At 36.5% G+C, this 26,662-nt stretch overlaps 1 protein-coding gene across 6 annotated transcripts in view; it reads left to right on the top strand.

The window, feature by feature from the left end:
• LOC306859647 (extracellular sulfatase Sulf-2-like) overlaps nucleotides 1-26,662 on the top strand; it is a 146,773-nt gene that overhangs the window by 45,521 nt on the left and 74,590 nt on the right. For all 6 annotated transcript variants that reach the window (XM_079400774.1, XM_079400776.1, XM_079400778.1 and 3 more), the window contains exon 3: nucleotides 8,910-8,970. The gene's annotated coding sequence lies outside the window, so the exon portion shown is untranslated. The remainder of the gene's footprint in view (nucleotides 1-8,909; nucleotides 8,971-26,662) is intronic.

Here is a 26,662-nt window from a genome sequence, read left to right as displayed (position 1 = left end):
GTGTAGCCTTTGGCTCTGATACTCTGCTCAGAGATGAGTGTAAACAAACTCATTAAACCCGCAAAACAGACTGTTTAACTGTTTCATTTGGTATGACAGCTCACACACACACACACACACAGACGATCACAAACTTTTGTTAATGTAAAGAAAATAAGGAGAATCTTTTATTGAATTTCGGGATTTGCCCAAATTCAACTCAACTTGACTTCATGTAAAACAGACGACATTTTCCCACATGCATATAAGTGTCAGTTTAGCATATTTAAGAAAAAGTCAACACAAGCGTCATGTTCTTGTCAATATCTAAGCTGCTCTTAATTCAAAATAAGAAAAAAAATATTGAAATAGTTGTTAGCAAAAAGTGACTAACTAAATACTTATTCATATTTATTATTTATAGAAGGCCTACTTCAATCAAACTTAAGTTATTAATATGTTTTTGAGATAATGAAAAAAGCACAAATGTCAGGGCATGTCACGGGGAAGTCGTGGCCTAATGGTTAGAGAGTCGGACTCGTAATCCAAAGGTTGCGGGTTCGAGTCCCCGGCCGGCAGGGATTGTAGGTGGGGGGAGTGAATGTCCAGCGCTCTCTCCACCCTCAATACCACGACTGAGGTGCCCTTGAGCAAGGCACCGAACCCCCAACTGCTCCCCGGGCGCCGCAGCATAAATGGCTGCCCACTGCTCCGGGTGTATGTTCACGGTGTGTGTGTGTTCACTGCTGTGTGTGTGTTCACTGCTGTGTGTGTGCACGTTGGATGGGTTAAATGCAGAGCACGAATTCCGAGTATGGGTCACCATACTTGGCAGTATGTCACTTTACTTCAAAACTTCTCCATGGCCCAAAAACCCCCTCAGACCTCAGAGGGTTAAAGTAAGATTATTATATTGTATTATTAATATTATATTATTAATAACAATATTTCATTTATTATTAATAATGATGTATTAAATGTATAAAATAATATAATCAAAATGAGATCGAAATGGTAGCTAATAAAGCAGTACAATTATTATTAATAAAATGATTTACTATACATATGTTTATTATTAATTTATTTTGAATATTATTAATTTATTAACAATACAATTTTAAATGAGTGACAGTATCACAGCAACTTTCACAGATGTTTTAAGACATTCACAGATACTAACTGTAATTCTGTAATTAGTTTGATTAGGTGAAAAACATAAACATTAATGAGCCAGCATTTAATGCTATTTAAACGAACACCTAAACACAGCATGCTGATTTGAATCTGTGTTTTGCTTTGTTTTTTGTTTTGTTTTGAACTTGTTTACTTGAATTAATCAGATTTCCCAATGCTACATTTAACAACACTGTTCAGCAATAACAGCACATATAGCCATGTAAAATTGCTAGTTGTTTTGCTGCACAAGTTACAAAAGTTTAAAGTAAATTGTAATTAAGATGGTAGTGTTGCTACTTTTACCTATTTACTCCCTAACTGTACCTACTTGCTAACTGTTGCTTTTGATAGAAACTTCAAATCACACAAACTCTGGGTGTGTTGTGTCTATGGAATGTATCTGTGAACCACACCTGCTTTTGAAGACTTATTTTCTGAAGAACCTGTAGGTTGAGCTATGATCATACTGTATATTGCTGTTTTAATCACCATGGGACACCACAGGATCACTGATTTGATTTAGTGTGTTGTGGTGAGATATCAAAGAGCGAGTGCTGATCAACTGAGGCTGATTCAGAACCATAGTCACGCTAGGTGTGGTGAGGTCTTTCCCCGGAGCGTTGTCGTCCTGAGGTTACACGGTTTGTTTTTCTAAGCAGGCGATGCATACAGCACAATAACACTCAGAGAGGTGTGTCTTTATCCATGAGGGATGGTGGGTGGTATGATGTTGCTAATGTCATTAGTAGTTGTGCTCCTGAGGAACCAGAAATAATCCAGAGCAACGGTGCATGTCAACATCTAATCCACAGAAAACCGATTCCCTCAACCCTGAAAGTCCTTCTAAAGCCTCTTTCTGCTCTGTGTATCACACACACACACACACACACACACACAGTTTCAGTAACCAGTAGAAACTGCTGTGCTTCTCTACTGTTACTTTTCTAAATGGATCCACTTGCTCCGGGCATGTGGAAGGTGTATTACTTTAAGCGCATGTCCGGAATTTCTAATAAGTCTTTCATTCGCATCTGGCTCTTACTGAGGCATTGTTACTGTGTTTTGGCAATTTGAAACCCATTTTTCTATTCAGTGGGTTTACAGAGTATGAGAGAGGGAGGTTCAGACTTACTGGGTTTTTCTTCAGTGGCGCTGAGTAAAGAATAATTGTTTTTTTTCTGAACTGAAATCTATTTTTGGCTCTTGTTCACAGAAGTTGCCAAGGCAGAAATGAAAAAAAGGAAATGAAAAAAATAAAAAATAAAAAAAAAAACAGTATATAGACAGCAGGGTGAAGTTGTAATTGAGTTGGCAGTGTATTTTCAGTCACGTGGTAGGTTTGATTTAACAGTATTTAACTAGTTTTTAGGGAATTACTGTACTAGTGAGCTGGGTCAGAAATGAACTTTTCCAAAAAAAAAAAAAAAAAAAAAATCACAGTATTTGCCCACTGGAATTGATTTCCAGGAGCATTTTTACCTTCATAAGGGCATGTTTTTATAATTACCTCATTACAAATCACCTGTAATGTCTTTTATGTGACCATGCTTCAATCAATCAAAATACCAAATACTGTTACCCAAATTTGACCAACATCAACACTGTAAAGGTGGAACAGAAGCTGAAACTGATATGTACGGTGGCCAAGAGAGCTCAACGCACCGCAACTTCAGAAAACATATGCACATAGAAAAAGCACCAGCAAATCAAGAGAACAACTTCATCAGCACGTTTATTTATTTGTTTGTGTTGTGAGTATTTGCAGCACGTTTCTTTGTTTGTGTTGTGAGTATTTGCTGTGTGTTTCTGTTTTGCAGCGCATTTCTTTATTTGTTTGTGTTGTGAGTATTTGCAGCACATTTCTGTTTTTGTAGCATGTTTATTTATTTGTTTGTGTTGTGAGTATTTGCAGTGTGTTTCTGTTTTTGTAGCATGTTTATTTATTTGTTTGTGTTGTGAGTATTTGCAGTGTGTTTCTGTTTTTGTAGCATGTTTATTTATTTGGTTGTGTTGTGAGTATTTGCAGCACATTTCTTTGTTTGTGTTGTGAGTATTTGCTGTGTGTTTCTGTTTTTGCAGCGCATTTCTTTATTTGTTTGTGTTGTGAGTATTTGCAGCACATTTCTGTTTTTGTAGCATGTTTATTTATTTGGTTGTGTTGTGAGTATTTGCAGCACGTTTCTTTGTGTTGTGAGTATTTGCTGTGTGTTTCTGTTTTTGCAGCGCATTTCTTTATTTGTTTGTGTTGTGCGTATTTGCAGCACATTTCTGTTTTTGTAGCATGTTTATTTATTTGGTTGTGTTGTGAGTATTTGTAGCACGTTTCTTTGTTTGTGTTTGAGTATTTGCAGTGCGTTTCTGTTTTTGCAGTGTTTATTTATTTGTTTGTGTTGTGAGTATTTGCAGTGCGTTTCTGTTTTTGTAGTGTGTTTATTTATTTGGTTGTTTTGTGAGCATTTGGAGCGCGTGAGTTGTCAAATTGATGGTTGTTTTTTTAATTTGCAGGTGTTTTTTTGCAGCACGTTGAGCTCTCTCGGCCACCGTAAATATGGAATTTTCAGTGATCTAATCTAAATGCCTCTGACTGGCTATTACATGCATAAGCACAGCAGAAATGTGCATGACTGGTTGCATAAAAACACATAAAAGAAATCTGATACAACATGAGCAGATCTAATTGTAATCATGAAAATCGATCTATTTTTCATTGTCAAACTATCTGGTGTGTGAAGTCACTTTCAAACCAATCTGATTTCTGTTGGTTAGCGCGTCGAATTTGCGTGACCAACTCGAACATGAGCAAAATCTGTTTAAGGGAACTTTTTCGCCCTTGCATGAAACTCCCAGTCGCATGGGTTGCTATTGAAATAAATGGTATTGGCCACACAATTTTCCAGAGTAACAGTAAATGTGACTGTAACGTTTCGAATTCAAGGAATTCAGGAAGCAGATATATAACAAAAGTACTTTTAATGACGACGTACAACGACAGAGAATGATTCCAAATCAATGTTACAATGTTGTAGACAGAACGATGAAACTCAAGAAACAGAAGGCTTTTAAAGACATACCAACTAACTAGCAAACGAGATGAACACAGGTGATAAGACTAAACAATGATTAACTAATAAAGAACTAATGATGAGAACCGGAATAAACCAAATAAGGGTAAACAGGAACAGATAGATGAGACCAAACTGAAGACCCAACTTCTAACAGTGACCACACATTACTGCTGCAATCAACGCTCGTCATTCTTTTTCATACTTGGCTTTATTTGCGACATCCATAATGTATTTAGTTCAGCTGTGCAGGGGCACAAAATTAATTAAATATTTTTGCTGGCATTATTGCCCTAAACACCCATTAATTTCCAACTCTGCTTTTGAGTATGAAGATTTTTTTCTTTTAGTTGGTAACTAAAAGAAAAAAAAATCATACTCAAAAGCAGAGTTGGACATTAATGGGTGTTCAGGCCAATAATTCATTTAAAGTATCCTATTTAAAACAGTGCAGTGCCTTGTCCCATAGACTTTCATTATACATGCATTACTGCAAACATGATATTTGTTTTCACAATCTGAAGGACAAATCTAAATTATTTTCTGCAGTAATCGACAACATGCCACAGATGCTGTCAATAGAGCTTAAGTTGTATCGAACCCGGAGCATTCCTTCAAGGGGATGTGCTGTTCTCGCACCACTGAGTGGTACTGATCCTGCCAACAGGACCATCAGATGCTCTGTTATCCCAGCAGGCAAAAAGAGTTTGCCTGCTTCGATTGACAGCTTCTCTCCAGGAATTGTTTTTTTTTCTTCTTTCACCTTTGCTTTACATTTTTTCTTTTGTTGTTTGGTTTGGTTGTGGTGTTCTTTTGTTTTTGTTTTTGTTTTTTGTAGTTTAAAATCCCTGGTCACCGTTCACTTTTATTGTATGGAAAAGAGCAGCATCTAATTTAAAAATTAGATAAATGTAAAAATAGAGGAAATCCACACTTATCTAAAAAATCTCTAGTATCAGCCAGTGACCAATATAGACAATATATTGTTCACCCTTGTGAACATTCTGCTAAACTTTTATGTTCCACAGAAGAAAGGAAGTCGAATAGGTTTGGATTGACATGAGGGTGAGTAAATGATAACAGAATTTTTATCATCTGTCTCAATTTTTTGTTTTTAGTTGTTTTTAGTCAAAAACGACTCACTGAAAGTCTGCCGTTCTCTCTTTTTTTAAACTACAGTATGAACCATTTTGGATGTGGGTGTCAGCACACAAATGAAGGTGTGGAATCATCCTCATTTAGTTTAGAGGAAGTAGAGAGAATTAAAGGCAGACAGAGAGGCAAAGACAAAATAAGATATAGTACTTTGTCGCTTGCTAACACGGGTGTTTTCATGGAGTCTGTTTCACACATCGTGTTTATTCTTGCTCTCGAGACTGAGCTGCTCTCACCTAGTGCATTATGCATGTAGCCGGACACTGTTAGACAGGAAACGTGCCAGTAAATGTGATTCAGTGAGTTCGCCACAGGCACATTTCTGTATGGCGAGATTCCTCAAGAGTGCCGCTTTCTTTTCAGGTATACAAGGCCATTTTTGGTGTTAATGGACAGGAAAGTGGACACTGGCCCAAGATCGGTATTTCAGAGCTGTTTAAGTAATATTTCACGGATCTTATTTGCTGCATAAATGGATAAAAATTGATGTTCGAGCTGTAGGGTTGATTTGCCCTCTACAAATCAAATCGCTCTTTAAGACACATTGGACGCATAAAGATGTTTGAATGGCTGTCTGGGGATTGTTGTATAAAATATAGCAGTAATGCAATAGGATGGCTGAAAATTGATGTGTGTGCGTGCGTGTGTGAGATGTTTTATTCTCATTAGTCTATTGGGTAGCAGATGGTCTGACATTTGTCTCTTACTTGCAAATCAGCACAGATGTTCAACACACAATTAGCTCCAACAATGAAACTCAGAAATACATTGGCTACATCACAATTACAGAAATTCGGCACCGGTATAATTTGTGTCATAATCAAACATCTGAATCTTTTTGATTATATTGTGTGGGGATTTTGGTCATGTGAATAAATTATGTTTTGTATTGTTTGTGGCGTAATAAGAAGGCGAACAATACCTCAAATCATGCAGCTGGATGAGTAAATGTGCTTTTACTTTTCTAAATGATTGGGCTCATGAATTTTTGTCAGACAGACAATAAAACAGCTAAAATAATCTCACAGATTTATATGCCTATTAATATTTAGGGCTCACAATATCGTAGTGACTTGGTCTTCAGGGCTGCCAGGTCTGCGACATACAACCAGCCCAATTGCTATTTCCGATTAGCTGTATCAGTTGGGAGAAATAGTTTTAACTTGTAACCCACGGACTAAAAAACAATCATGACAACAGTGTCAAATTAGCCCAATAACGTGGGGAAATTGTGGACTTGGCAACACTGTTGGGCTTGGTCTGTTCTGAAATGGACCAGCTCAGAGCACCCTAGCAACTGCCTAGCAACATGCTAAAAACCACTCAACACATTAGCAAATGCATAGCAATGCCCTGGCAACCATTCAGAGAACCTTGGCATTGTGTCAAGTTCGTGATTATATATATTTATACACACACACACACACACATATATATATATATATGTGTGTGTGTGTGTATATATGTGTGTGTGTGTGTGTGTGTGTGTGTGTATATATGTGTGTGTGTGTGTGTGTGTGTGTGTGTGTATATTATAAAAATTCTAAAATTCTAAAAATTATTATTGTTTTATTATTTTTAAAGCTAAACTTAATTTCACATTTAATTTCAAAGAAGCAGTAAGTAACATGTATTAAACATGAAACTTTTAAATCAAAAGACTGAAATAATATTTTCTTGTAATCTGTGTTTTATTCAAACCAACTTTGAAAAACCCTTTCAAATGTAGTGCAGGTCATTTTTTAGTTTTACATTATTTTGAAAAATATAAAAAAAATTAAAAAAAAATTATTTTCTTTTTATTTTTTTTATAAATCATGAACTTGCACTTAAAGAAACATATTTAACCTGGATTACAGTGAATGTTAAATGGTTTACATTTACATTTATTCATTTAGCTGACGCTTTTATCCAAAGCGACTTACAATTGCTATATATGTCAGAGGTCGCACGCCTCTGGAGCAACTAGGGGTTAAGTATCTTGCTCAGGGACACATTGGTGTCTCACGGTGGATTCGAACCCGGGTCTCTCACACCAAAGGCATGTGTCTTATCCACTGCGCCATCACCAATACTGATACAATACTGATAGATGGAAATATCTGTAATATTAAACAATAACTGATATGGATGTGTTGTGTTGTGTATCCGTAATGTCAGCTGATATCAGTGTATATGGAAACTGAATTCTCACCTGCTGTATATTATTTATGGAGAACTTGTATTATAGGTCTACAATAGATTCTGTTTTCTGTGGGAGAGTGGAGAGAAAAAAATAGAAGGAGAGAGTAGGAAGAGAGTGGAAGCGACAGAATAAAGAAAGCCTCTGTCACCTCATCATATGCAGAGTTCACTAAGACCCACTTCTGCATCTGCACATAAAGATGTTTCCTCTCTCCCTGCTCTGTCATCATTAAAACTCCATCCTACAGAAGGACTGGAGAGGTGATTATGTGTGTGTGTGGCTTCACAGCTTCCTCTGCATGTGTGGATTCACTAGCCACTGCAACATCACTTCCTAGTTTGCGTACACACACTTGTCTTTGTGTGACTTTGCCTGCCTCTCTCTGAGCATGTGCGTGTCCTTGCCTTTCCTCCGCGTGTCCTGTTTGATTTATCCTCGGTGGAGGGGCTTTGATGACTCCCTTCTGATCTATTTGGTTGAAAAATAAGAGAAATTGCACCATTGCTCTCTATACTTGAGTAAAAGAGAGGGAAAAATGGGACACAGGGGGACTACGCACATGAACGCATACACACCATTCAGGGCCGGGCATGTGTGCTTTACTGCTTTTGTTGAAACTCATTTACTAATGTATGTTTCATCCTTTATGCATCGGTGGAATATGTTTTTATATGTGCAGCCCTGTTAAAATTCATAGGATGAGGTGAAACGAGTTGTGTCTGATTGCAGAGTCTTGTGTATAGAAATTTAGGCTGGATACAGAAAGTGGTAATTAGTCTGAAGACCTCCTCTAAATTGCCAAGAATGAGTTAGTGTCAATAATGGTGGTCCTACCTCACATTGTGACAGAAATATTATCCAAAGGTTTACAGATAGAACCCTCATGTCCTCCTACAGTGAAAAGAAATTTGGTGTAGAAACAGATTTCACTCAGAAATTGCTAGCAAGTTCATAATTCATTTTTAAAAAGCAGCAAGTAACTTCTTGAATTAAACATTAATTTTTTTAATACAAAGACTGATGTAGTATTTTCTTCTTATGCATACTCCAGTAATCTTTGTTTTATTCACAACTTTTAAAAATTATTTTATAGTGTAATGCAGGACATTTTTTAGTTTTGCATAATTTTGAAACACCTTTATATTTTATTTTACTTTACTTTACTAGAGAATTAATTCCTGAGATGTTGATGTTGAGATGAAGTGAGATGTTGAAACCATAATTAACACAATATTTGACTTTATTTCTCGCTATTAACTACGACTTTTGAGTCAATTAACTCTTAACTTGCTGCTTAGTAATGGTTGCATATGCAGATACTCACTCTGTTTATTGTTTTTGTTTCTCCACAGTGTATGTGGTTTGTGCATCTCCACTGGTGGCCTGGTCAAGCAATCATCTCCTCTTTGTCAGGTAAGCGATCGAACGCTCTCCTCCAGTGAGTTGTGCTCTCTCCATCTCTGCACGGTTGAGTGTAACTCTTTCATCCTCTTTAACACTGTCCATCAAATTCCTGCAAAGTTTCCAAACAGGAACCATCAAACAGACACTCACACACTTCGAGTATTTCTAACCACACAGATACTCTGCTGTCTGGTACAGTCTCTAATGACTTGTAAGGCAGCTGTGGGGCATCTAAGGTCTGCTTTTCTTGCTCATCGATGACCCTTGTTGTGTCTTCATGCTGTTGCCTGGATACTGGGGCCGTAGAGGTGGTCTTGACCGAGAGGGAAATGAAATGGCTAGTGCTAATGGCTATTAGGAGACGAGCTTCAAAGCCTCCAGGGTCCAATCTGACGAGTGTAAACAACTTTCTCATAAACATGAAAAATGTCTCCTCCCCACAAAACCATCCTCTACATCTAAGTGACTGAACTAGGCACAAAAAAGCTTTAAATCTGAGTCTATTGCAGAATGCAGACCATGATAATTGTGGATTTGAACAGGAGTGGTTGTATAAGGACTAGGTGTATTTAGTATGTACTGAAGTACTCCACTTCTCTATTGTGCATTTACTGCTGTTTTAAGAGTTTGTACCTCGTCAACAATTCATTTTGTCTTAGTTGGTGCATTTGTCATGCTGTACATCCCTCCCCTCCGTATGGTGCAACATCCCACTTAATGCTGCCTGCCAAACATGGTGGGGGTGGATTAACAGCACCATAGATTAGATTATAGGTCAAGTTAATCAAGTCAGTAAATTAACAAATTAAATGCCAATCAAATGCTCCAGATACTTATTTAGTGTGATGGTGCTTTCCTTGTAATTCTCTAGCTAGAGCAATTCCCACATATGCAAATATATGTAGGATACACTATATATTAATAAACTGATATTGCTATACACACATATACAGTATGTACAGTATGTGTGTAATAATCAGTTTTGGGGTAACACATTACAAGTAAAAGGTTACATAATCAGACTTTAGTAGTTACTTTTTTTTCAAGTAACTACTAAATTATTGCATTACTTTTAAATTTACAAGTTACTTTTTCAAATAAGTAACACAAGTTACTTTGTTTTTCCATTTATTCACTGACCCTTCTTCTGTCCCCATGTTGAGAGAAATTGGGAGTGAGATGTAGAGGCACTTCCTTTAGCCTGAGGCTTATTAATTTCACTTTTTGTGTAAAAGAGCCTTTACAGTTGCAAGCCCATTAGCAAGCCCAGCCCAGGTGACAAAAAGTTACACAAAAATAGTGTAATTCCATAAAAAGTAACTATGTAATGCAATGACTTACTTTTTTATGGAATAACACAATATTGTAATGCATTACATTTTTGTCCAGTCAGATTTCTTCCAGAATGAGAATGCTCCGTCCTATAATATATGTAGAAAAACATGATTCATGGGTGAAATTTAACTTATTGTAATAAGGAATATAAAGCTTCTTGTCTGTTTAGCCCTTTAGTATGTCCTGCCCAAAGATCTCGCTTTTAAGTACAGAAGTATTTGTTGCTCTAGTGCAGAGAATACAGTGATGGCAATAAAAAGTGATTAAGCTACTTTCTGTATTCATTACTAGTGTGTTATTTCTCACTTTCTCTCCTGTTACTGTATATATCTGTCCTACTCAATTTGATTCACACATATACATACACATCTAAGTCAAATAACTGTGAGAATCTTAAACTCTCACCAAAGTTGCCTTCAGAGTGAATCAGTGTGAACAGAAAGGTGAGAAGGACAATATTTATTTTAAAACCACATTTATAAGCATTGTGTAGGTTGGTGGTCTTGTAAAGTAGGATTCTGGAGGAGGTCTGTAAAACATTTTGGCTGCATCTCACACACTACATTTGACAGTGTAAATTGATCATTTATAACAGTCCTCAGATAACTATTGTATACGTTTTGGTCATTATTAATGGAAATACTCTTTATTTTATTTTTACACTTTATTTTCTATATCCAGATGCTGTCGGTTTGATATCACAATGCAAGTCTGCTTATCTGAACTACATGGAAACCCTTGCGCAGTGTGTGATTTGAGCACAGCGAATATAGCTCAACATCTTCCCTCGAAGATCAACACAGATGTGGGCTTGTGTACATAACTGCCTAAACCCTAATTGCCATAATTACATGTATGAGGCACAGTTGCGGTTAAATTGTACAACAAGCAGTGTAAATGGACAGGAAAATACAGGCTATTTGTTTTAATTCCCTCTTTTGTTGGCATTTCTTAAATGGATGGCCGAACAAACCTTAGCCTCTAGTATTAGACCAAAGCCATTATTCAGCCATTAGTCTAAATGAGATAACCTCTGCTCTTTGTTTCTCCTCTATGCAAACCTTTGCTAAAAAATAGAGGGATCTTTTCAACAAGAGGGAAGCCATTCAAAATGGCAGTTTTCCCAAAGGCAAACCATCTGTTCATTCAGATTTTAGTGTAATCATCATATCTTTTTCTTATTCTGAAGCATGGAGGGTAGATAAAGAGGAAGGGGGAGAGTATTTAACAAAAAAAAACATCGGTTTGCTCATAACCAGCCTCCCCTTTTGCCTTATTAAACATCAGACCATCTGTTAATATTGATTCTTTATTAAAACAATACAGCCCCTACAGTTAATTGAGTGTGAATAATCTAAATAATCCAATGTGGAGGGTTGTTGTGAACTGCACGGCACACTGCACTCACATACAGTAATCCCCATCGGATCTCTGTGGCGGTTATATAAATTTCATAATCTCTTTCATAGTTTAGGAAAAACAGCGGGAGGTCAGCTGGATGCCCCATGGGCCGTCCTGAAATACAGGTTATGAAAATCCAAAAGACAGGAGGTATTACAAAGAAAAAAACATGTAACTTGAATGCAATGTAAGTCGCTTTGGATAAAAGCGTCTGCTTAATGCATAAATGTAAATGTAAGAAGAGCAAACAGTCTTCTGCAAATTCATTCAGTGCTTTGGTGTTGCATTAGTCTGGTTTTTTAATAATTTATTCTGAAATCTCCTTCCTCGGATTCCTTTTCAGTTTCAAACACATTTCATAGTGTAATGGAGTGTATTTGAATTGTCGTCAAGTATTTGTTGTCCAAATAGGTGGCTAAGTAAAGAAACGGAGGTGGAAGAAAGGTAAAAAAAAAAGGGGGAAATGGTAGGAAGTCACTAGAATGACAGGAAGAACTTAGACCGTGTGGCACACCCTGGTAAAGGCATCCATCAAAAGAGTTAACACTGTGCTGTTGTTATTCCTGCCATTGTTTCCTTTCATATAATGTCTCAAAAGTCATGTTTGGATCTGTAATAGAAGTGACCTTCCCTCAAAACCACAGGGATATGGAAACAATAGCCTGAAAATATGTTTAGTGGGGAAAAACCTTCAGATCCAGGTGAAGTTCTATATAAAGTTGCTTGTTCCCTGACCTCTGACCCCATTTTACACTTCTCAGAGTAAAAACAAAAACAAAATTGTGAGTTTTGTGACTTAAGGTGTAGTCACATGTAATCACAGTGTGACTTTGTATCACACTATTGAGGCTTTAAATCTTATTATATGTGACCCTGGACCACAAAACCAGTCTTAAGTGTCAATTTTTCGAAATTGAGATTTATACATAATCTGAAAGCTAAATAAATAAGCTTTACATTGATGTAAAGGTTTTTTATGATCGGACAATATTTGGACGAGATACAACTATTTGAAAATCTGGAATCTGAGGGTGCAAAAAATCTAAATATTGAGAAAATCGCCTTTAAAGTTGTCCAAATTAAGTCCTTAGCAATGCATATTACTAATCAAAAATTTCATTTCATTTCAAAGTTTTTATATATTTACGGTAAGAAGTTTACAAAATATCTTCATGGAACATGATCTTTATTTAATATCCTAATGATTTTTGGCATAAAAGAAAAATTGATAATGAAATTTTGACCCATTCAATGTATTTTTGGCGATTGTTACAAATATACCCCAGCGACTTAAGACTGGTTTTGTGGTCCAGGGTCACATATGACTTTATCATATCTCACATTTACACTATATTTTCCACTATATTTTCCAAGTCTGATGTAATATAAAAATGTTTTTAAAAAGTCTAAAATTGTCTAAAGAGTTTTGCTGAAAAACAGTACATGTGACTGTACATTTAATATCTCACAATCGCAACTCTCTCAATTACAACTATCTTGCAGTTGTGTTTTATATTTCATACTTACAGCATATTATCTCGCAGTCTGAGTATTTATGTCATAATGTGATTATTTCTTATTTTAAACTCTCCCAATTGACCCTTCACAAGGAGTTTGATTGATAGGCGATCTGACCAATCATAATGTAGAATCTGTCATTTTGTCCGTCAAACAAACCAGACAGGAGAGTAGATTAACGTCAGTGGACTTTAACTTGAAAAATGGTGTGTATTGACTGTGGTTGACACAAGATACCTTCTGATGTTCATTAATGTTTATTTCATGCTACAACAAGTAAAGTAATCTTAACTCTTTGGATGTGAATTGAGAATGAGTTTTATCAGAGATTTACAGAAAATATATATATATATATATATATACTAAATTTCTCTGGTCAACCGCCTTTACCTGCTGACAGGTTGAACAGCCTGTTTCCAATCTTTCAATTCGTCCAATCCTCCATCATCCCTGCTGATAAAATATAGACAGAGAGCGAGAGAGAGAGTCATTGATTTTGTCACCTAACTCATTCTCAATGATTTGTCAGTGGGAGACACTAAGCTTTGTCAATAAAAGGCCACACACTGTTCCAGAAATGCCACTGTGACGACATTCTAGATGATCACCGTGAATCTGTCCCTGCAGAAATTCATTATGGATCAGCCACGTGAGGCTTATTCCTTCTCATGTGTCTCCAGTGTTTGGCAGTTATTAGTTTATCTACATTTCTCAATAGTGAGGTGGGAGTGTTGCTGTTCTTGAAACTATGGAGCCGTTTTTATGAATCAGTGGTAGTGTTATCAAACACAGCATTATATTTTCTCTGACAATATTTTAGCAGTCAAGCAAGTGTATGTTGGCAGTTCAGAATCAGAGTTAATGATTTTTGAGTCATTTGAATCAGTTCTTTTAAACGAATCAGAATGGTTAAGAAATTATCGGAATTAATTTACTGAACTAGAGAGGTTTCTAAAGAGGTAAAACAGTACCACAGTGGCAAATTTGCAAGTGGTACAAACCATGACACACTGAAAGTGTATATTGTGAATATATCTTCCCTAATCTAAGGTGTTACCATATTTTCTATTAAAATATTTTCCAAAAATCTTTTTCACTGTACTGTAGGGGACCAGATTAAACTCTACTGTTGCTACTAAACCACATACAGACATCTGGCAGAGTATAATGAAGGGTTATGGCAGGACCCGAGGACATATGGCCAGTCCTAAACCCTGTGTTTGTGTCTGTTTTGTGTCTCGCCTTATGTGTGAGTTGAGCCAATTAAGTTTGGAATATTTATTTAATAAATTCTGCTCAGAACGTTCTGTTTTTACAGCTTCAAATTGACTCGAAGCCCAGAGTGATAACGAGAGAAAGAAAGAGTGAGCAAACCGAGGCAGGAGAAGTTAGAGAGGGCTACATGAGCAGAATATGCACTCTGTTGTTGTCAAGGCACTAAATATAAGCCTTTCAAGTGTCTGTGAGTATGTGGGTGAGTGTATGTGCTCGCAGGCAAAAAAAAATCTCCCACAAAACCCTTCTTTCTTTCTCTTGCTGATAACGTAATTGTTTAATAGATTTAAGTAGCGATAAAGGGTCTCGACTCTGGGCTAATTAAGTAGCAAGGAACTTCAGTTAAGTGCCTGTAATCTGCTATGCCTTTTGCAGGAAATGCTAACCTCTTTAGAGATCGCTCAGATAGGTGTGTGATTTAGCAACAGTGTGTTTGTGGGAATTGGAAAAATATTTAAAATGCAAGGTTAATGTGTCCATAAATCAATTAACATTTTATGTCCGTTCATCCAGTAGAGCATTTGTGAGGTCAGGTAATGATGCTGGATGAGAAGTCCTGGCTTGCAATCCCTGTTTCAGTTCATCCCAAACGGCTTCAGGTCAGGAATCTGTGCAGATCGGTCAAAAGTCATCCAACCATCTCTTTATGAACCTTGCTATGTGCACAGGAGCACAGTCATACTGGAATAGAAAAGGGCCTTTCCCAAACTGTTTTCTTAAAGTCGGAATCATAGCATTGTCCAAAATGTCTTGGTGTGCTGAAGCATTAAAGGGATAATTTACCAAGAAATGAAAATTATTACCATAATTTACTCACCTTCAGTCCATCATAGGTGTATATGACTTTCTCCTTTTGTACGATTAAAATCAGAGTTATATTAAAAAATGTCCTGGCTCTTCCCAGTTTTATAATGGCAAAGAGGATTTTGAAGTCCAATAAAGTGCACCTATCCATCATAAAAAATGCTCCACACGACTCCAGGGAGTTAATAAAGGCCTTTGATGTGTCAAAAGCGAATCAATGTGTTTGAGTAAGAAAAACATCCATATTTAAAACTTTATAAACCATAATCTCTAGCTTCCGTTAACTATTGTACGCTTGTTCATGAGAGAGTGGTGTTTCAGTGGATGACGTAGGATGTAGGTGTAGCATAAGCCAGTCTCCTCAGCTTATATAAAATCCTCCAACATTCTTCGTTTTGTGCTTCTTATTCATGACCGGTGTTTTGTTTTACTTTCTAACTCTGCACTTCTGCATTCTTCACTTCTCACTGGAGCTTACACTACGTCCTATGTCATCCGCTGGAGTGCCATTCTTTTGCCAACATGCTTACGACAGTTAGCGGAAGCTAGAGATTATGGTTTATAAAGTTTTACAAATTTATATTTTTTACTACACAAACACATCGATATCACTTATTATGATGGATGGATGCACTTTTTTGGGCTTCAAAATCTCCCCCCCCCCCCCCCCATTCGCTGCCATTATAAAGTTTGGACGAGCCAGGATATTTTTTCATATAACTCTGATTGTATTCATCTGTAAGAAGAAAGTGTTATACGCCTAGGATGGCTTGAGGTGTATAAGACTGTTTTGAGTAAATCATGGGGTAATTTTCATTTTTGGGTGAACTATCACTTTAAGATTTCCCTTCACTGTAAGTAAAGGGCCCATCCCAACCCCTGAAAAAAGCCCCATTATCCTCCACCAAACTTTACAGCTGGCACAATACAGTCAGGCAGCTAATGTTCTCTTGGCATCTGCCAAACCCAGACCCGCGAATCATCCAAACAAAAAAGTGTGATTTGTCACTCAACAGAACAGGTTTCCACTGCTCCAGTGTCCGGTGGTTCCCATAAGTACCCCAGTACCGTGCTTGAATTCACAGAGCTCTTCAGAATGTAAATGCTGACTGCATGGCTGCATGATAGATAGATAGATAGATAGATAGATAGATAGATAGATAGATAGATAGATAGATAGATAGATAGATAGATAGATAGATAGATAGATAGATAGATAGATAGATAGATATGTTATACACTTATTTTATCCTGCTCTTTATACCTGCACGCTCACAGAAGCACATATGGAATCGAGGAAAGAAAAAAGTGTGCAAAATTACTCTGATGGGCTGCTAAAAAACCGAGACCTTTAAATTGCCATTTGAAGCGCTCTCTTGCCATTCAGGAGAGAGTGATTCTGAAATCTAAGCGCTGAACTGACCCAAAGCATAACGGCACGGCGGAGAATGAGCTGTAATTATGGCTGGGTAATTTGCCGTGGTTAATGTGGGCCTAGGGCACAGGGGGTGAGAGAGAGCGGGATGATGGGTAACAGGATGTGATCATAGCTTTGTATCATGCAGAGGTCATGGAGGAGGTAATGGCTGAATCACAGAGAGAGAGAGAGAGAGAGTTTTCTGTGTGTGCACCTGTTAACATTATTGAGCCCTTGTGTAACACCTCTGTGTTTGCCCTGGTTCTTGCACTGTTAATCTGTCAGGTCAGACATAGAAGTTCAAATCTAGCTCAACAGGTCGCTGGAACAAAAAAGAGGATCAGAACTGTTTTACTACTACTTACATTTACCAAAATGTGAATTATGGGTATTAAATATAAACCTCTTTCACCTCTTAATCTTGTGAATCCTGTACAGAGTGATAAAACAACTCTAACTGCTGTTAAAACAGGACTTAATCTTAGCACCGCTGTCTCTCTGTATTTCCACTAAAACATGCTTGATTTCCATGAACCGAGTGTAATCTCATGTAAAACACACACACCATTGTGCTACAGGATTGTAGCAAATGATTAACATGAAGATGCATGCTTACATCACCACAACATTAGTCACATTGCTCACAGTTGATCATTTTTAAGCGCTGTCGGTTTGTTCCGAGGCAGTAGGAGGGCTTTGGACACTGTGTGGGATGAAGAAAGAGAGATGGAGCATAGTTTGTACATGTTGCTTTGTTGTACTGTACAAGTCTCCACAGTTTCCACTAATTTTGTCTGTGTTGTTAATGGGTAATAGCGTGTTTGGAATAGAATACTAGCGAGTTTTTGAAATAGTGTGCAGTATGTAGCAATGTATATACTGTATGAAAATGTTAAATGTAGTAGCATGTAACATTTTTGTCACATGACCTCTAGTTAACATCTCAGCAATAAATTCTTGAAAATTTTGAATATTTTATTTTTATAAAAAATGTTGTAATAATGTCTTAATTAAATGTTCACAGTCTTTCCAGATACACTATAATTTTGGGCCAGTAAGATTTTTTTTTTTAGTTGATGCATTAAATTAATTGAATGTGATATTATAATGATACAACATATTTAAATTCCAAATAAATGCTGCTCTTTCGAACTTTCTATTCATTAAGAAATCCTGAAAAAAAAATGTATCACCGTTTCCACAAAAAGAAAGCAGCACAACTATTTTTAACACTGAAAATAATGTTTTTTGAGCATCAAATGAGAACATTAGAGTGATTTCTGAAGGATCATGTGACACTGAAGATTGAGTAATGATGCTGGAAAATTCAGCTTTGCATCACAGAAATAAATTACATTTGAAAATATATTCAAATAGAAAAAAGTTATTTTAAATGGCAATAATATTTCACAATATTCCTGTTTTACTGTATTTTAATATAATATAGTATAATAAAAGACTACAGACTGAAAGAGTCCAGTTGCATGGTTTATCCTAGTGATGGATCAACCCAGTTCTTTTCTTCTTCCAGTCGTGATCTGTTTCCTCTTCACCACGCTATTTTCTTTGCTTGGTGATGTGTTTGTCATGCTGAATCACTGTGTGATTGTCACTTTATCGGTTCTTTCTCTCTCTCTCCTTTATCTCTGTTCACACACATCTTTCCATCTATCAGGCCACATGTCTTCCTCTCTTCCTCTTTCTTCTTCCAGACTGTGATATAATTACACAATCTGTCCTGCCAGATTGGGATATTATTTTTTGGGCAATAGCTACCTGATCCTGTTGTTGGTGTGTCTGTGTGTGTGTGTGTGTGTGTGTTTATGAGCAGACTATAGCCTGTAGTTTATAGGCACACTACACACACACACACACACACACACACACAATCTTGTATAAACACATGATATACCCACAAACATTTTAAGCTATTAAAAGCAGGCCGTTATTATAGCATGGGCTTTTGTATTTGAATTGAGTCATTAACTCTGCCTTTTAAAATTCAGACGAAAATAAATGACAGTATAAAATAAATATCTTGAAATATGAGATCATTTAGTGTGCTAATGAGATTAAAAAGTGTGGCAGGAATGTGAGGAGGGTAACTGTGCTTACATTGTGCTATGAATGGCTGATGGCTCTGTCAGCTGGGCCTGTCCTCCTCGTTTCAGAAGTCCACCGCACGTCGGGAAGTCGTGGCCTAATGGTTAGAGAGTCGGACTTGTAATCCGAAGGTTGCGGGTTCGAGTCTCCGGCCGGCAGGGATTGTAGGTGGGGGAAGTGAATGTCCAGCTCTCCACCCTCAATACCACGACTGAGGTGCCCTTGAGCAAGGCACCGAACCCCCAACTGCTCCCCGGGCGCCGCAGCATAAATGGCTGCCCACTGCTCCGGGTGTGTGTTCACGGTGTGTGTGTGTTCACTGCTGTGTGTGTGCACGTTGGATGGGTTAAATGCAGAGCACGAATTCCGAGTATGGGTCACCATACTTGGCTGAATGTCACTTCACGTCACAGCTCTTAAATTCATCCTGCAAACTATAGAGTGGAATGCTGGGATGTGTTTGTATAAATCAGTATGTTATGTGTTGGTATATTTTGTGTTCAAGACCTTATTCCTTTGCGTGTAGTAGAGCTTGGCAGGTGTCCCTCGAGGTGTGATTGTGTTCTTGCATGCCTGAGCGACCCTGCAGTTACACACACACTCAAACAAACACACACACACAAATGTCAGGCTATGCCCTGTCGCCCGCTCCTGTGTGTCAGCTCTGCTCTGTTTGTTTCCCTGTCCTACATTTACGACACTATGACACTGTGGCAAATGCGTTAATCACGCATGCAGTTTTTCTTTTTAGTTTCTGTTAGTTTGCATTGTATGATTTTGTTTTGTTGTTTAATTATTATTGTTTTGAATGGTTTTGTTGATATGTGTTTTTGTTGATTTTTATTTATTTTATTTTTGTTTTGGTATTTGTTTGTTTGTTTTGTTTGTATGCAGTTCTGATATGCACCTTTTTCTTTTTTTGTTCCTACAATGAGGTATTGTCAGCTTTTTTATTCCTCTGGGGACATTTTTATAAATCCAGAGAGAAAATGTCTTTTTTTATTATTCCAATAAACAGAATTAAGGATGTTTTGTTATTTATTTTTAGTTGTTGTTTAGCACTTTTTGTTTTGCTGTTTATTGCTTTTTGTTTTGTTGATTATTTGTTTAACATGATTTTGTTTGGTGTTTTTTTTCTTTTTTTTTTTGTTTTGTCCTTTCTTGTTTTGTTGTTTGGTGGTTTTTGTTTTGAATGGTTTTGCTTTGTTGTTTGCTGTTTTTGTGTTTGATGTTTGATGATTGTGTATTTATTATATAGTTCTGATATGTGCCGTTTTCTTGTTACCACAATGAGGTATTGCCAGTTTGTTTGTTTTGTTGTTTTGTTTTTTTATTCCTCGGGGGACATTTTCACAAATCCAGAAAGACATCTTTTTTTATGTCAATACACAGAATTAAGGGTGTTTTTTTGTTTTGTTTTGTTTGTTTTTTGTTTATTGCTTTTGTTTTGTTTTTATGTAGTTCTATAATGTGCCCTTTTTGCCTTTTCTCACAGTGAGGTTTAGTCAGGTTATTTTATTCCTCTGGGGGCATTTTCAGAAATCCGGGAAGGTTTTTCTTTCTTTCTTTTCTTTTTACTTTTCTCTCTTTTTTAAGAGGGAAAACAAACCTGCCCACACACAGAATTAAGGATATTTACAGAGTGCCTGAGTCTGTCACTTTCCTCTCATTTCACTGGCACACAGGACTTTAAATTTATTCAGTGAATCAACTGAACTGATCTCAGAGCTGTGCTGAATCTCAGTGCTGTCTGTGTTTGCGCTGGACAGCTGCTCTGAGTGCAGTATTTGTTTTCCTGGGAACGTTTATGGACTCACGACAGGATAAAAGGATCTGACCAGCTTTGCTGATGGTTCTTTGGTGTCTGCCTTTGTTCTGCCGTGTGTGTGTGTGTGTTTGATGTGGAGCTGATGTCTGTTTGTGAGCCTGTTACTGCACAGAGGTAGGAAGAGGTAGAAGCATCAGATTAGAAAAGTGTGTACAGTTTGTGTACGAGTAGTGTGTGTTTGTGTAGGCTAGTTTGAAATTGATCTGTGGTTTTCATTTTTCCGCCAAGGGCATAGCCGTGATGTCGGAAAATTGAAGCAATTTCAAATTGGAATAGTATGAAAAGGAATCTGATTGATTTGTTCAAGGCTTGCACCAATATCATTTTTATTTTAGGCCTTTTTGCCGCTTTTCTTCATAGCGGTTGTGTTGAGAGGACAGGAAATGATGAGAGAGGTTGAGGGAATGAGATCAGGAATCTGGACTTCAACTTGCATTGTCAGAGCCTGAAAATATTAAGAAAAAAAAATACTTAATGACCGTTTAAACCTTTTATATTGAAAAGGTTTCATGGTTGATTTGTTACAGATTGGAAGATTGTAAAAAAAATCTTTATAGATTAACATAATGATATTGTCTAATTATGAGAAAAGGTCACAATGTGCAGGTACAATTCTGCCTATTTAGAAAATCCACAAAGCTTTTATTTAAAAAGAAAGAAAGAAAGAAAGATACCTAAACCATGTATTAATTTTAATAAAAGTTAAAATTCAGGTAGGGGTTGATTTGTAAAGCAATATTTTAAAAATAATTATTTAAAAACACTATTTTATTTAAACAAATAATTTTTTCCTTTGGAAAACAAACTACTCTTCCACGGGCACACAGGTTATAAAAAACCTGTGTTATGAAAATGGTATAAGGTTTCCAAGCAATACTTTCCAATAATTTCCAATAAATATTTAAAAACATTATATATATATATTGTTTTTAAATATTTATTGGAAATTGTTGGAAAGTATTGCTTGGAAATATATAATATATATATACAATATATATAATATATACTATTTGAACAACTTTAAAATATATTAATTGTAATTAAAAATACAATTATCATTTTTAAAAAAATTGTTTAGTTATATTTTGCACATTAAACAGTTCAAAATAATGAGTTAAATAATGTGACTTTTCTGCATGAATTAAGTTTGCATGGGAATTCTGTACCATTCTGTATCAGTATTCAGTCGATACTCACAGGGGGGAATCTCTGTAAAGGTTGAGATGACTCCACCCTGTACGTTTCTGTAGAAATCTCCATCATCACAGAGCAAATATCTGTTGCTCTGAGCTCTCAGAGTTTGATCAGACTCTTCTCAAGTGCTGCAGTGATGCTGTGGCTGTCCAGCATGACTCACTGCACAGGCTGCAGGGGAAGCGTTTTTGTGACAAATGAGGACATATGTTTAATGACACAGGTATGACACAGGTATTACAAGGTGAAGGTGACTTTTCAGGACATTGACCCATGTCCCCACTTATCAAAACGCTTATAAATCATACAGAGTGAGGTTTTTTGGGGGGAAAGTTGAAATGCACAGTCTCCTGTGAGGGCTAAGTTTAGGTGTAGGGTAGGTGTAGGGCAATTGCACATACAGTTTGTACAGGATAAAAACCATTACGCCTATGGGATGTCCCCACTTATCACAAAAACAAACGTGTGTGTGTGTGTGTGTGTGTGTGTGTTTTCATTTGCATGTGTATAAAGAGGAGGTTGATTGATAAGTTAGATGCTTAGAAACAAGTACAGCCAGCATATCAAAAGTTCATTTGACAACGGGGGGGTTAATATGACTCAACAGATTGTATATATATTTTTTCTATACATCAAAGAATCCTGGAATAAAAGTATCATGGTTTACACAAATATATTAAGCAGCACAACTGTTTTAAACTCTGATAATAATACGTTTTTTTATTTTCATTTACATTTATTCATTTAGCAGACATTTGTTTTCTATCCAAAGCAATTTATAAATGAGGAATAAAAGAAGAAAATAATTAATAATGTGAAGGTAACGTTTCATAAGTTGAAACGTCTTGATACACTTATTAAGGTTCTTTATTGGCATCAATAGTTCCATGAAGAACCTTTAACATTAATGGAATCTTTCCATTCCACAACAGGTTCTTTATAGTGGACAGGGTTCTTTAGATTATTCAGATGTTCTTCACACTAAGAAAATAATGGTTCTTTTAAGAAATGCAAAAACTCCCCTTTGGAACTTTTATTTTATAGATACAATAGAATTTAAAATGTGTTTTTGGAAAGATTCTCTGTGTCTTTAATCATACGTCCTAGTTGATAAACAACCTAAATATTTTAATTAGAAATCAAATTAAGAATGCTCCACACATATATTTAATGTAAATTGTTTCATTAGATTTTGTCCATAGAACTTGAATCATTCTGCACCTGTAACCGTCCTCTAATTCAGTCCAGTGAAGGTCAGAGTTACAGCGCTCAGATCATGGGTTGGTTGAGAGGGGACTGACATCAGTGTTCCCATTCTGCCCCGCTATATGCTCTGATACGCCCACTGTTCCTCTCTGGGACTCTGTAATAAAAGTAATAACACTTTCCCAGACACACAGACAGACTGCTGGGAGAAAGCGCTAACTCAGCGTGGCCTCAAAGATGGCTTTCTCCTGCTTCTAGACCTTTGAGCTGATGTGACGATCGCCCAGGGCGCCCACTGTTTCCTCCCTGTCTGTCTCGCTCTGTCCTGCTCACACACACACACACACACACACAGGATTGAGCCGAGACAGATTGAATCGAGAGAGAAAAGAAACCGAATAAAGGCAGATGAGAATTGGAACACGGAGAAAGGAATGGAAATGGTTTTGAGGAACCTCTTTAGCTTCTGAATGAATATATAATTGATTTTGTGCAGTGACATTTTACAGACATATTAGTTTTATGTCGGTTTTGACCTTATTATCAAGCCTGATCTGAAGACAGTAATGGCCAATGTTTCTAGGTTAGATTTTACTAGTGGTGAATAAATGCACAGACTTCAAATGAGAGGAGAAAAAGACACTTTTAGGACAAACTCCTCGCCTGCTCTCTCGTTCTCCAGAGAGGAGGCAAAAAAAAATGTAAGGCACTCTCTTTCACAACACTAAGAAAACGTAAAAAGAAATAAAAAGAAGTTATGTTTTATGTTGAGAACATAAAGTCTGTTTTAGGACCATTATGATTTTTTCATGACAATTAAGCACTTTCTGGAATACTCCACTGGAATACATGCTCTATAAATATTGTTAAATTAAAATTCAGTGTGTGAGGTTCAGGATGTTGAAATAAGTAATACATTTTCCTCCAAGGCTGTGCCTGCTGTCAGTTTCCAACAGAGCAAAGAGCGTCCAGGAAGGCAGTGATCTTAAATCTAACTCATGATCACACTGGGTAAACATTACAGGTGCAGTTTCCCTGATGCAAGATCTTAGCTGACAGAGCTCTGATTGAATGCAAACATAGGTTTAGAATAGGGGTTTCATTTATGTGATATTTCACAGAAATGTATATATATAATTATTGAGTGTTTTGGGGATTTTGGCCCTTCAGAGCTGCTAAAGCACAATATGAGAATTCCTCAGAGGAAAGTGGTTTGGCTCAACAGAAGTAGAGCAGATGCTGCATTTCACCAGGTCTAGACTGCCTCCAAAACCACTTCTGTTCCCTAATGAAAATCCCAGCCAGGTTTATATAGCATCAAGTACCATCGGACATGCAGTTTCTGTGAGATTCATGAGAGTGGATCATTTTTGGTGACATGAAGATGAGTAGAGAGTTTCCACCTTCTGAATTCTGTCAATATTATTAGATAATGAGTTTCAGTGTTATTTGATTATTTTACATTTTGCATTTACTTAATTAAATTATATATACAGTGTCCTCCACTAATATTGGCACCCTTGGTAAATATGAGCAAAGTCGGCTGTGAAAATAAATCTGTATCATTGATCTTTTTGTTCTTTCGTTCAAAAAATTCACAAAAATGCTAACCTTTCATTGAAGTAAACAACTGAAAGTGGGGAGAAAATCTCATGATGAAATAAATGTTTTTCTCCAATGCATGTTGTCCACATTGGCACCCAATTATTGCAATGCCCTTTTCCCAAGATAACACCTGTTGTTTATTTATTTATTTTACAAATATTTTTAGAATTTAGCATTGTGATGTTTTTTATTGTTTCATTTTGTATTTGTCTTCAATTGTTTTTTTTTTGTCTTAAATTTTGGTATTTTATTGTATTTTATTCTTGTTAAGTACTTTGAGATGTAACTTTTAAAATTGCTATAGAAAATAAAGTGTATTATTATTATTATTATTATTATTATTATTACTATTATTATTAAAACTACTACTACACCTGCTACCAATAAAAAAAAAAAATGTAAAAAAAAAATTCTCAGTTAAAAAAAAATAATTTAATACTTGTATTTATCAGCGATGTATTAAACTGATCAAAAAGGGAAGTAGAGATTTCTATTTCAAATAAATGCTGTTCTTTTAAAAATGTATATTCATCAAAGAATCCTTGAAATAAATGTATTTGTTTCCATAAATAAACAACTGTTTTCAACATTGATAATAATAATAAATCTTTCTTAAGCAGCAAATCAGTGACACTTAAGACTGGAGTAATGATGCTGAAAATTCAGCTTTGCATCACTTAAATAAATTGCATTTTAATATTTTAATTGTAATAATATTTCACAATATTAAATGAGCTATGGTGATTTCTTTCACAACATCTAACTTGTTTGACCAAATAGCTACTCCTGCACTGATGGGTTATTTATTTGTAATAACTAAACACAACGACTCCATCAGCATTGTTAGTCTGAGTGTCTTTTTGTGTATGTTTCATATTCATACAGTGTGTAATTTGGCAGCTGAGGCCGGCCGCGGGGAGGTGAGAGGAGAGGGAAATGAATGAATGTGCTCCGCGATGGGTGTTTCATCCATAAGCTCCCCAAAGCGCCGAAACAGACGTGATTTAGCACCTTTTACCTTCGCCTCTCTCCCCACCACAGGCCTCTGCATTCATCCTACTGTCAGCAGCCTGCTTCATCAGCACTATCCATCCACTATATGTGTGTGTGTGTGTGTGTGTGTGTGTGTTTCCAGAGAGAAGGGTATGAGCAAGCAAAGTGCAACAGTGTGTTAGGTGTAGTGACAGCTTAATAACAGAAGGATGAATAGCTGATATGTGTGTGTAGCATATGGATTAAACAGATTTCCCAGAATAGCTCAGAAGCTAATAGGGTGTCTGCCTCATCAGCATACACCCTGTGACAGTCTGTTGACGGCTTAAAAATAAAATGAATTAAAAGGACAGAAAAGCTGACATGAAATCACTTTGTAGTGTTTCAGAAAGAGCGGAGACTGTTGGGAAGCTAATTCGAAACTGTAGCTTATCAAGCTACAAGCTAGTCATAATCTGAAGTTGTGAAGCTATGCTACGAGTTACTAACTAATAAAAAGTAGCTAACTATATTGAAGCTACTAAAACCAGTATTAGATATGATAATGATGTTTGGAAGAGCACATTTGATTATTGACTTTAAGGCTACAAAAAATACTGTAGTGCTATGCTACATCACTACATGATGGAAACAGTAGCTTATTGCTTAATGTTAGCAACACTGGTGTAGAAGACTATTGGTTAGTTTTTGTGAGAAAGAAATAGTGAACAGAAACAGATGGAGCAGTGGAAGAGAGGGGAGCAGGTGGGTTTTTTCATTGCGGTTATTTCAGTTCGACAATATGACTCTCTCGAGCTCTCGATCTCTCTTATGAGGTCAAGGCATACAGCTGTTCAGAAGCATTAAACTTTACAGTGGTTTTCAGGGAACATATGGTTTTTGTAAAAACACGTATTCGCATCACAGCAGAGGCATTATGCTTTCACTGTTTTTACAAGCAAATATATCTTTGTGAAATAGAAGTACTTGAACACTTTAGCATAACTTTTAAAAAGAGTACTTATTACAGAAACAACATTAAA

This window comes from Barbus barbus (assembly GCF_936440315.1).
Source record: "Barbus barbus genome assembly, chromosome: 40".
NCBI classification, from domain to species: Eukaryota; Metazoa; Chordata; class Actinopteri; order Cypriniformes; family Cyprinidae; genus Barbus; species Barbus barbus.
The sequence above is the reverse complement of the archived record's forward strand: the minus strand, read 5'-3'. Positions and strand labels throughout refer to the sequence as shown.